This window comes from Apodemus sylvaticus, chromosome 3 (genome assembly GCF_947179515.1).
Source record: "Apodemus sylvaticus chromosome 3, mApoSyl1.1, whole genome shotgun sequence".
Taxonomy (NCBI): domain Eukaryota; kingdom Metazoa; phylum Chordata; class Mammalia; order Rodentia; family Muridae; genus Apodemus; species Apodemus sylvaticus.
In genome coordinates, this window is record NC_067474.1 from 129,697,817 (window position 1) to 129,709,719 (window position 11,903).

Below are 11,903 nucleotides of genomic sequence, written 5' to 3' on the forward strand. Positions count from 1 at the left end.
CATCTTGCCAAAAAGGATGATGCACTGGTGATTATAGCAGACGTGACTACAGTACCATTTGGATGTTGATAATATTTGTTTTACCAAAGAGATCTAGCAACTAATAGTGAAAGCCATAGCAGTTAGTCTATAAATTTGTTCTCTGATTCCCAAATGGTATTTCTAAGATGGTGGTAGGCTTTGAAAACCCATTGAATTGGGTTCAGATATCACCGTTACCTTCATTAGCTATTTAATGATTAATTACTTAAACTCTAAGTCTTACTTTTCTTCTGAACATGAGGATGATATCTACCTCATAGGATGATTGTGAGGCTCCAGTTAGCTTATATACAGAGAACAATAGGATCTAGTACATGCCGAGTCCCTTCATCTCCTTTACTTCTCTTCTTCATTAAAGACCAACACAGGGGCTAAGGAATATAACCTGAGCCCTGAGTTCAGTTCCCAGCACCAGACAGGAAGAAACTTAAGTCAGCATTTCAGATGGACAGATCACCCTTCATTTCAGCTTAAACAACACACCCTATCTCACTGATTCTTAGCTCGAGATACAGTGGAATCACTTAAGAGCTCTTTAAAATGCAGTTCCAGGACCCTGACCTGCTGAATTGACACAAAGCACTGGGAACCTACATTTTCATATGTATTTTAGCTAATTCTGATGTAAGTGATTAGTGAGCCTTGGCTAGCCATTGCCTTATCTATTCCTTATGAAAATGCCCACTAGATGGTCTTTCTCCCCTGCAGACATTCACACAGGATTTAGAGTCCTCTGCTCTGTCTTCCTGATAGTTCCTATTGTTCCAGTGTGCTCCATTTACATCACATTGGATTTAGTTGTATGTGTTTACCCCACTAGACTGTGAGCTCCTGGAGGGTCAGGATTTATCTTTATTATCAGTGCCAGAAATATGACCTGAACCACGGAAGAAACTCAATTGTTGAACGAATAAATGATGAAGAAACTCAATTGTTGAACGAATAAATGATACAGATTTAGCCAAAAACTCTTATTGACTTATGCACTTCTCTGTTAAATTCCATAATGTTGTGGTTTGAATGTAAGTTTCCCCACAGCTCCTGTGTTTGAGCATGTGGTCCACAGCTGGCTGCACTACTTGTCGGGAGCAGGGAGGGGTATGAAACCTTTGGGAGGTGGAACCTTGCTGGCAAAGGTAGGTCAGGGAGCATGGCCTTAAAGATTGTATACCTAGCCAGGCTGTGGTGGCGCACGCCTGTAATCCCAGCACTCTGGGAGGCAGAGGCAGGCGGATTTCTGAGTTCGAGGCCAGTCTGGTCTACCTAGCTCCAGAACAGCCAGGGCTATACCAGAGAAACCCTGTCTCGAAATAAACCAAATCCAAAAAACAAAACTAACTAAATAAATAAATGTTGTGTACCAGCTTCTAGTTCAAGATTACTGTTTCCTGACCCATGGCCTCAATGTGAACAAGCCTCAGCTACCACTATCCACTGTATGAATTTTGCCAGGCCTTCTGAGCCATGGTGCTCTATACCTGCTAAAAGCAGGAGCCCAAATAAACCCTTGCTTAAGCTGTCTGTCAGGTGCATGTACACAGTGACACAAAAGTAACTAGTGATACACTTGGAACTTAACACCACACACACACCCCAAATCTCATTCTCTCTCCCCCCACACCCTGAATTTATTTTTTATTACAAAGAATTTATATGTGTGGGTATTTGGCTGCATGTATGTTTGCATGCCGGTGAGAGCCAGAGAGGATGTTGGATCCCCTCGAACTAGGGTTCCAGATGGTTGTGAATCACCAAATGGGAATCAAACCAGGCACTTGATAAAGCCTTGTTTCGGCGACTACACTTACCAAGTGCCAGTTTTTATACCGAACACTTAAAGTGAGAATATAGCAGTGGGCAGGATAAACGGGGCCTCTGCTCTCAGTAACTTATACTAGTAAGCTAGTAAACTTATCTCAACTCAGATACCAGCTATGAAACATAAGGGGAGTGAATGCGGTGGCTTACTGGCCAGGAAAGCCATCTCTGCAGAGGTCACTTGATGTGTGAGCTGGAGAGAGAGTGCCCAGTAAAGTAAAGCAGGTGTGAAGATTTTGAAACAGAAGCAAGCTTGTTTCTGGGCTTAGGTTTCAGGCAAGACACTAACATGAACAATAACAATACAAGGCAGTGACCAGTGCCATCTCAGAGAAGGTCGGGGACAGCTTGCCTCTTTCTGGTGAGGCAGGAGATACAAACTTTGCTAGAGCTTAGTACCTGCTAAGGTGGTAGTTTATGGCTTAATAGAAAATAACAGGTAAGTATTATTAAAGCATATATATATATATAACACAAAGAAAAGAGAGGGGGAGCACTTTTCATGCAGAAAATAGAATATCCTGTGAGCCCCAAACTGGCTTCTGCTCTACAATGTGTGCAGGGGCCACCAACACTGGGGCTTTATCACAAGCCAGACACTCCTTCACACAGATTAGCTAGTCCCACCTAGATCAACAGGAACCTGCTCAGCGGGGAGATGTAACGCCCACTCTCCTTATACTCTTCCTGCCTCAGAAGGAAGCTTGCTCAGAAGAGAGCAACCTGCAGTCACTTCAAACTCCAGCCACAGCGGTAAGCTCAGTTATCCAGAAGGCATGGGTAGTAGCAGAACCAGTCCAAAGAAAGATGTCTGCCAACTTTCTGGTGGGGAAAGAACACCAGGAGCATTGAAAGGCGCCCTGATCTAAGTAGGGAGGGCCCTCCTGGTGCCCTGCTTTGCTCCAGAGCATTTGGTCCTCTCAGCGGCTCGGCTAGTATAGCAGCGTGGTGGCAGCATTTTTATTCCTGTCTGCTAGCAGAGACTTCAGGCATGGGGAGAGGTGACTTAAAGGCACCTGCCTGCATCAGGAGCCACGCCCAGGAAAGAAGACTGTCCGTGCTCCAGACTTGTGGCTTTTCTTTGTTGTGGCTGCTAAGCAGACTCCTTTCTCACATCCATTCATACAAGGTTACTTCAGGGCTGTTTGAGCCTCAAGAATAGAGAGGCCCATCTATCTTTGCAGTAAAACAAACAACGACAAATAAATCAACTGGGATATCTTTAAGAAAAAACCTGTTCCCAAACAAGCTTCCTGGGATCCCGAGAGCATTCAGGACAAAGTCCCTTTGGATCGCCTCCCAAGGGCTTCCAAATCTGGTGCTCCTGTGCACGCCTCTCTTCTAGATCTGGTGCTCCTGAGCGCTACTCTCTTCCAGATCTGGTGCTCCCGTGCTCTCCTCTCTTGCTGGACTCCTTAGCAACAGCCATTTTATTGACAGTCCCCTGATCACTGTGTCCTGGTCTTTTTGACTTGTCTGATTGAAATGCCTATACTCCTTTAATCAAATTATTTCCTAATTGTCTTTCAAACTACCATTAAAGCAGTGCTTTCCTTTTCCTTTTAACTTTGTATTGTTTCTTTATGAATTTCACACCACGTACCTCAATCCCACTCATCTTCCCCTCCCCTTGTACCTGCCCTCTATCCTTGCAACCTTTCCCACAACAGAGAAAAAAAATTCTCATTGTGGACGCTGTAGTGTGTCTGAGTATATACCCTTTGTCCACACTTCTTTGCTTGCAAATGTTCATTGCAATGAATCTTTGCTCTGGTTTGAGGCCCCAGGCTTCTGCTGTTCTATTGATACTGGAGTGTCCCTGGGACTCCTCTCAGATACCCTGTTGATGCCCTGTGTCATGGAGATCCTCTAATTTTGGATCTGAGGATCAGCCCCTCACATACTATAGCAGTTCATCAATGAGATAGGTATTAGGGTGGGCTGATTCAGAGTTCCAGATCTGGGCCTGAGAGTTTTCTAAGTTGGTCAGCCTACAGCTTGCTCAAACCCCACACTACTGGGGCAATGCCTGCGGGAGAGGGTTGGGGAGGAAGGGTCGGGTAGTACCCATGCCCATGTTACCAAGGTCAGTTCTATTGCACCTCAAGGTGCTCTCCTGGCTCTCCTGGCATCTCAACTTTATTTCCCTGAGACTACTCTCCCCTTGTTGCCCCTGTCTGGATCGCATGCTCTGTTTTCCCAACATTTCATGCTCAGCCATTACAAACATACCCTTTCATGATGGAATTATATTTCTGTGTTCCAGCATGAAATCTTACAGAGAGATAGGAGATCCTAAAGATGCTGAATAAGTTCACTAAGCTCAAGCCACCTGCCTCTATAAGCATCCTTGAGGTCCGGTCCTGGCAGACGCAGTTATGTCCCAGTCTCAAACAGTGGCTATTCTGCTTACTCTTTTTAGAAGCTGCATGTAAATAAAGACAAGGGGCTATCATAAGAAGCAAAAAAGTCTAGAGCTGGAAGATCATGGCTAAGCCTTTGGGATCAGACAATCTTTTCAGAGCAGCATTGGGCCTTGTTCTTGTCCTAGATCACTACATCTCAACATTGAAAGTCTTAGAGCCTTTGAGTTCTCATCTATAAGTAAAATAATAGTCCTAAAACAACAAGGTATCTATAGTGCCTAACACTAGTGAACATACAAAATCGTAGCTGCTAGATTGAGTCTCTGACTTGTGCAAGGTGCACGTCTCCATAGAGGGGTGAGTCTGCTGGAATGTAAATTTTCTTTTAGAATATAGACCTTCTGCTTCTGGAGCATACATTTCAATGAAAGTCCAAGAGCTCCTTGGACTAAGGTAGGCAACCTGAGAGTCTGGTCCTTATCCCAACTCACAGAGAATTCAAGTTTATTTACTACGAAGTTTAAAATACTGCTGCCCGGGCACTCTTGACTGGTGGTTCACTGTGGCCCCAGACCATTTATGATGTGACAGCACCACCACTTGTATTCTTATTTCTTCAATCATTTCTCACTGTGATCCAGTCTCTGGACACTTGGCAGAGTGGGGGTGGGGAGGATAGCAGATACATCTTAATTGTTGCCCTGGTATTACATGAATAAAGAGAACACATGGGTGTTTGCTGAGACTCATTTCATACATGACTCCAAACAGACTCTCGATATATTTGCTCCTACAACTTGTTTCCCTTCATTTGATCTTTGCAGCAATACACTAAAGGTAATATTACATTTCCATTTTACAGATGAGAACACTCGGGAGACCATATGGTAAATTTTGAGTCAGATCTAAATTAAAACCCCAGCTTTGTCTCTCAGTAGCTGTCTAACCATGGACTATGAGCCTTTGAGTTCTCATCTATAAGTAAAATAATAGTCCTAAAACAACAAGGTATCTATAGTGCCTAACACTAGTGAACATACAAAATCGTAGCTGCTAGATTGAGTCTCTGACTTGTGCAAGGTGCACGTCTCCATAGAGGGGTGAGTCTGCTGGAATGTAAATTTTCTTTTAGAATATAGACCTTCTGCTTCTGGAGCATACATTTCTATTCTGCTATTTCCTGTACAGTGTTGCCACTTTCAGAAATCCTCTTCTGGGAATTTTGCAAGGCTTGAGCCCTCATCAAATGAGGGGCAGATGTTGAGAATCTGGGGAGTCTTAAGGCTGGAATCAGAAGCTGGAGGGGAAGAACAGGTTATGCTCAGATCACACAGACTATGGTAATGCATTGGCACTCATTAGTCACCAGCCTGCTGGAGCCAGTGCCTACACTTAGGCAAAGACAAGAGGGGAGGGAATAAGAAGTAGGCAGGCAGCCCTACAGCCAGCAAGCTAACATCTGGATCAGCAACTAACACCTGGAATTTGGGGCCGAGGTATATAAGCTTATGTCATTATTTATATGTAGCTTATCTGAGAATTATTTTTTGTTTACAAAAATTGTATTTATGTGTCTGTGTGCACCCACAAAAAGTTAAGGCTTTAAAGAAGCTGTTTGTGTGTTGAGTGTAATGGTTGCTTTTTTGTTGTTGTTTTTGTTTTTAAGAGACAGGTCTCTCTATGTAGCCCTGGCTGTTCTGGAACTCACTATGCATACCAGGCTGGCCTTGAACTCATGGAGATCCTCCTGCCTCTGCCTCTGTGCTGGGATTAAAGGCATCTACTGCCATGCCTAGCTTCATGGTGGCTGCTTTTAATGTCGCCTTGCTACAAGTTAGAGTTGCCTGAGAAGCTGTGCCTGAAGACTTGTCCTTAATGCCTCAGCTGACACTCCAGTTCTGTAAGCTGCCATAGCAGACCCGGCTGTTCAGAGGGGACATGGGCAGAAGGCAGAGTCTTTGCTTTTTGTTTGGCCTTCCCTCTTGCTGTCGTTGATTAACTTTCTTGTTGCTAGGATGACTTTTGCTGATACAAGGACCTCCATTTGCAGGCTTCCATCATTAATTAAGAGCCAACGGTTCTCCAGGAACCTTCAGGTTTCAGTGCTAAATTAGGTGTGCTGAGGCTCACACCTTAGTGGACTGAGCAGCTACTAAGATTGTCCGCTTCTTCAGTGTGAAAAGCCACTACATAACTAATCCAACTGCTGAGACCCCAGCCTCTAGGACCAAGCAACAACCAGGCTCCCAGCATCTTTGGTGTAAAACAATGTTGTTACGATTTAACATAAGCTGATGTGTGTGTGTGTGTGTATTCCCCCCTCTGTGGAAACACTATAATGTGATAATGGCAAACCCCCTATTAGAAGCCATAGAAATCCCATAAAAATCTGAGTGCTGGGTATGGATTAATTCTTTTGGATTTGCTGGCTAGTGGCATAGATGGCTCCCCTAAAGAGTACAAACTATCGCCAATGTTCTTGGTTACCCTCCAGAGCTTGACAGTAAGACTCTATTGCTGAAGACACCACATATTTGAGTCATAGAACATGGAGAAATCAAGCTGGCATTCACCTGGAAACTGTATCCCTATTGGCTAGCTTTTATAGGACTGGAAGATGCTATGCACGATACCGGCAGGGAAAGGCAATCATTCTTACCCAGCAGCTGTTACAGCATGCCCAAGATCTGTACAAACTCCAGCCAGACAATCCCAAGCACGGAGAAGGGAAGAGGATACAAATTCCATACCGAGCTGAGAAACTCTCCCTGGGAGAGGGAGAGTCCATTTTCTTTAAGGATGTGGTCCCTGGTAGGACAGCTGCTCTCCAGTGGAAGGCTACACTACACATCCAACACAAAGTCAATGGGCAACACAAACTGGATTTGATGGGTTAAAAAAAAGAAAAGGAAGATACAACATTGAGCAGGTAGAAAAGGAGAAGTGGATCTGGGAAGAACTGGGGTTAGGGGGTGAATATGATCAAAATATGTTGTACACGTGTACTGGCTGGTTTTGTGTATCAACTTGACACAGGCTGGAGTTATCACAGAGAAAGGAGCTTCAGTTGGGGAAGTGCCCCCATGAGATCCAGCTGTAGGGCATTTTCTCAATTAGTGATCAAGTGGGGAGGGCCCCTTGTGGGTGGTACCACCTTTGGGCTGGTATTCTTGGGTTCTATAAGAGAGCAGGCTGAGCAAGCCAGGGGAAGCAAGCCAGTAAGAAACATCCCTCCATGGCCTCTGCATCAGCTCCTGCTTCCTGACCTGCTTGAGTTCCAATCCTGACTTCCTTTTATGATGAACAGCAATGCAGAAGTGTAAGCTGAATAAACCCTTTCCTCCCCAACTTGCTTCTTGGTCATGATGTTTGTACAGGAATAGAAACCCTGACTAAGACAACACATTTTCAGAGAACTAATAAAAAAATAAAAGAAAGAAAAAAGATTTGTTTGCCTTTAAGAAAGTTTTCCAGAGGAAAAAACACTGTTGCCGGGATGTCTTAGGTGAGAACCAAATGTGGCCCAAGAGGAAAGCAGAGGCCTTTCCAGATTCATGGGGCCTAGATGTTTTCCTTGTTCGACTTTGACAGTTGCAATGTCCCCTGGCTCATGATCCCTGGGGCCAAATGCTAGATTAGCTGTAGCTCCTGATGATTTGGACCTGACCCCTGCGCCTGTGTGAATTGGGTGTTGCCTGTAAGGGTTGCTGCTTCCCATGTGTCCAGCATGCGTCCGCCCTGGCCTCCCCATGTGTCCAGCATGCATTCGCCCTGGCCTCTCCATGTTTCCAGCATGCATTCACCCTGGCCTCCCATGTGTCCAGCATGCATTCACCCTGGCCTCCCATGTGTCCAGCATGCATTCGTCCTGGTCTGTGGTGAGCAAGCGAAAGGGGTTGACGTATGGAAAGCCAGGCAGCAGCTCTGAAGAAGTCAGGGATTAATGGGAACTCCGCTTCAGAGCTCATTGGGAAAACTCACACTCCTCTGGAGCTGGGGTTGATCTGCTGAAATCTCTTGTTTTCAAGTGTGTCTCAGAGCAGCAGACTGCTGTTCTCTCTGAATGCTCCTAGGAGAGGAAATTACTCTCAAGGTCAAAGAAAGATCTGAGTTTCTTGGTGGTCACTAGAGGCCTTTCCAGAAGCAAGCAGCCTGCCTCTGGAAAGCAAGTGACCCTCAGGTAGCCTTCTCCATCTTACCTGTCTTTCTGTGTGGCCGCATTCAGACCTCTCTTCTTTCTGCTCTCAGCTTGCACTAAATGGCTTTCTCCCTGGCTGCCATTTGTGTGAATGTGATCTGTCCCAGAAGATTTTGATATCCAAAGAGTAGAGGGATCTCAATGGGGTCAAAGTTCCTGAGGATGACTGATGTATTTAACTCTGTTAAATGCTTTAACTTGGACCTAGGCACAAATGACTGTATTATCTTCTTTCCCAGAGAGCATTCTTGAAGTGTCTAGCCCTCTTTCCAGCCTCCTGGTGTGTCATTTGAGACATCTCTCTAAGCAATGCATTTGCTAAATGCTTGGGTGGGAAGGATCACAAGTGCAGGTCTTGTGACTGAGTCCCAGGTGTGCATTTTGGGCTGTGCTTCTAAGCCAAGACATTTCCTCTATTGAAGTCAGTGTTCACATAGGTTGTAGACAGATTCAGAAGTGACCAGATATTGAAGGCACTCCATAAGACAGTTGCTTATAGCCCTTAGTGTTACCGCAGGGTTCCACGGGGTGTAAAATAAATAAGACCTCACTTGTAAGGGTTTACAGGACGAAAGGGAAGACAGTGGGGGCACATCTGCAAAGCATTAAGAACTCCGTATCAAGGGTTCCAACAGAAGAGACCGTTTCTAGGTAGCTGGGGCTATTCAGGAAAACTCTTGGAAGAGAACACACACACTTGGACCGCTCCCCGAGCTGTCTCTGCAGAGCCTCATGTGCAGCCTTGTGACAAGCCAGATAACAAGTGCAGGAAGTCATCGGCCACGCTTGGCATGGGACCCAGACTTCATAGGGTACAGTCGGGTCTCCACCAAGAAGTGAACCCCACCACTGTCTGAATTGCTGCAGCTGACAAAACATTTCCATCTTCTGTAAGTGACTCAGGAAGGGACACAGAACTGCAGGACAGTTTGGGACCTTATCCAAATGTCCTGGCCCTGTTGGTGAAACTATCTTTCCTATTTCTCCATCCCTCCCTCTGACTCGAACACAAACTTCCCCACATTGCCAAAAGGAGAAAATGAGAAAACGCATCTCAAGCACCAGTATATAGAAGTTTTACTGAAGGTGTTTTTCTGTTTGCTTTGTTTGGTTTTTATGATTTTAACATTGGAATAATCAGCATTTCCCTGTGCCTCAGTTTTCCCAAGTACTTCCAGGTTATTGGACTAAGTGGCATCCAAGGACCCTTTGGTATGAACTGCTCACTTCCCTGATAATGGTCACTATGTTTTGTTCCAGTCTCAGTGTTTTCAACTAGATGATGCGATTACTAATCCAATGAAAGTTCCACTCAGTAAGGACAAAGTCTGTTCCTAATCCATTACAAGTTAAGACCTTTAATAGGCCCTTGGTAAACACTTGTTGAATGAATAAATGACAGGTGCACTTCCAGGAGTGGATGTGCAGTTTGCATCCCATCATACTCTAGATATTAAAACTGCGTTAATTTCCTACTATTGGACCAACGGTAACTAAAAGATACCATTCTAGCCCCACAGGGACCGTAAGGACCATGTCCCCACTGGTAATTCCTAGGCAGGTATTATTAACACACTCAGAGACAGGAAGATGCGGAAGAAGGAAGAGAGGGCCGTGGGGAAGTCTAAGGAGGTTCCTGAAGAAGGGCTTTGAACTCAGTATTTTAGGTAGGCATCCCTAGAAGCTGCAATTGAGGGAGCACAGCAGCATAGGAGGGTATGGGGTGGGACATTTTGTGCAGCTTGTGGGCTACATTTTGTGTACCATGGAAGCCGAACCTGGGACACTCCTTCCCAACTGTCACCTCCACTCCCAGGGTGTGACCTAACTAACCCAAGGGATTGAAGGAGACAGTGTCTCCCAGAGCCAGACTGAGGTCCAGGGGCCTATGGACTTGTCTCCTTTAGGTCAACGGGGCTCCTATCGAAAAGTACGGAGACCTTCTTCCCAAGATAGAAAACCCTAAACTTGGAGAAGTGAAAGCTGTCCCCTGCTCAAGTGCTGGGGGAGGAGTTGACAGGGAGGAGGACCTTGGAGCAAAGAACGTGGCAGTCTGAAGCTCTGAAAGGAAGGAAGACCATAAATATATCATAAGGGACTGCTGGTTTTCTTCTGCTTGCACATCTCCCTCTCAAAAAGAAGCACGGCCAGGGAGGCACCACAGCTGGCCAGCTCTAGTGTGCTAGCGTCTTCTCATAGCATCCTGAGCCTTTACTTCCCCAGGACCCCAGAACAAACCCAGCTCTTCTACACAGATGCTTTGAAGGCAGCACCTCTGAACATACTGGCCATCTCCTGCCGTTTGCAGGAGCTATCACATGTAATCCTAACAGCTCTTCAGTGCAGCAGATGTTATTGCTATTTTAGAAAAGGAAAAATAGGCTCAGCAAGAACGGGTGCCTTGTTCAAGGTCACACTAAATCTTACTGCATATCCTTGTCAATCCTGTCTTCTATGGTCATATTTCACTGAACTTTGTCTTCTTTGAGCTAAAGGAAGCCTCACCTCAATTCCTCTGATTGTCAGATTTCCACTCAACAGGCTAGGAGGAGAGATCCTGCCTCCTGGGAAGGGCAGAGACTGATTTAGAAACTGCAGTGAATGAAGAGAGAGTTGGCCCTAAAGGGCTCTAACAGATCCAGATGCTGGGTAAAGTGAAGTAGGGCTGTGGTAGCTCATTTCAGGAAGAAGATGAGAGCCTTTCCTGACATGGGAGGGACTGGGAGTCCCCAGGAAGAGGCCACTCTTTATCTAGGTACAGGCCTAGCAGGATGTGGCTGAGAGCTAGTTCTGATAAGGCACTTAGTGCGGCTACAAGATGCTTTGGTGGTACCAACGAGGAAACTGAGTCCTAAAGAGGGGCTAGGGCTTTCCCAGAATACCAGAGGGTGTAGCAGGGACAGTAAGGGCAGGAGTCCAAATCTCCTGAACACAACAGTGTGGTCACTTGGTGCTTCCATCATGGAGTTAAATACATGGGCTGGGCAATGGAAGAGAGCACACACTGTCGTAGATCCTTTCTGGCTCCCACCAACCTGAAGAGATGAGCTCTGTTGGAGCCCTCTGGAACCACTTACCACATTTAAGACACACTGAGAGAGAACAGAGACTTACCAGTATAGATGTCCAGTGAGTACTGGACAGTTATAGTACACCACCAGAGAGGGTGAGACTAACCCAAGGGCACACAATAGATACACAGTAAAGCAGGAACTTGTCTGCACAGTCGAGGTCTTCTCAGCCTCAGAAGGGCCTCCTGAAAAAATACAGCCCAGACTGAGAGGGGCAGGAAGGAGTATGGGCACTAAGAAATCCACACCATCTCTCTGTGCTGCCCCCACCCCAACTTTCCTACACCCTGCCCTACAGACATCCGAGAGCCTGCACATGACCCTGGAACTTTTAAAATTCCTTCAGAATGGATCACCTACATATCCCACAGAGAATCTTTTCATTCTTCACTAAATCCCTGCCTTTCC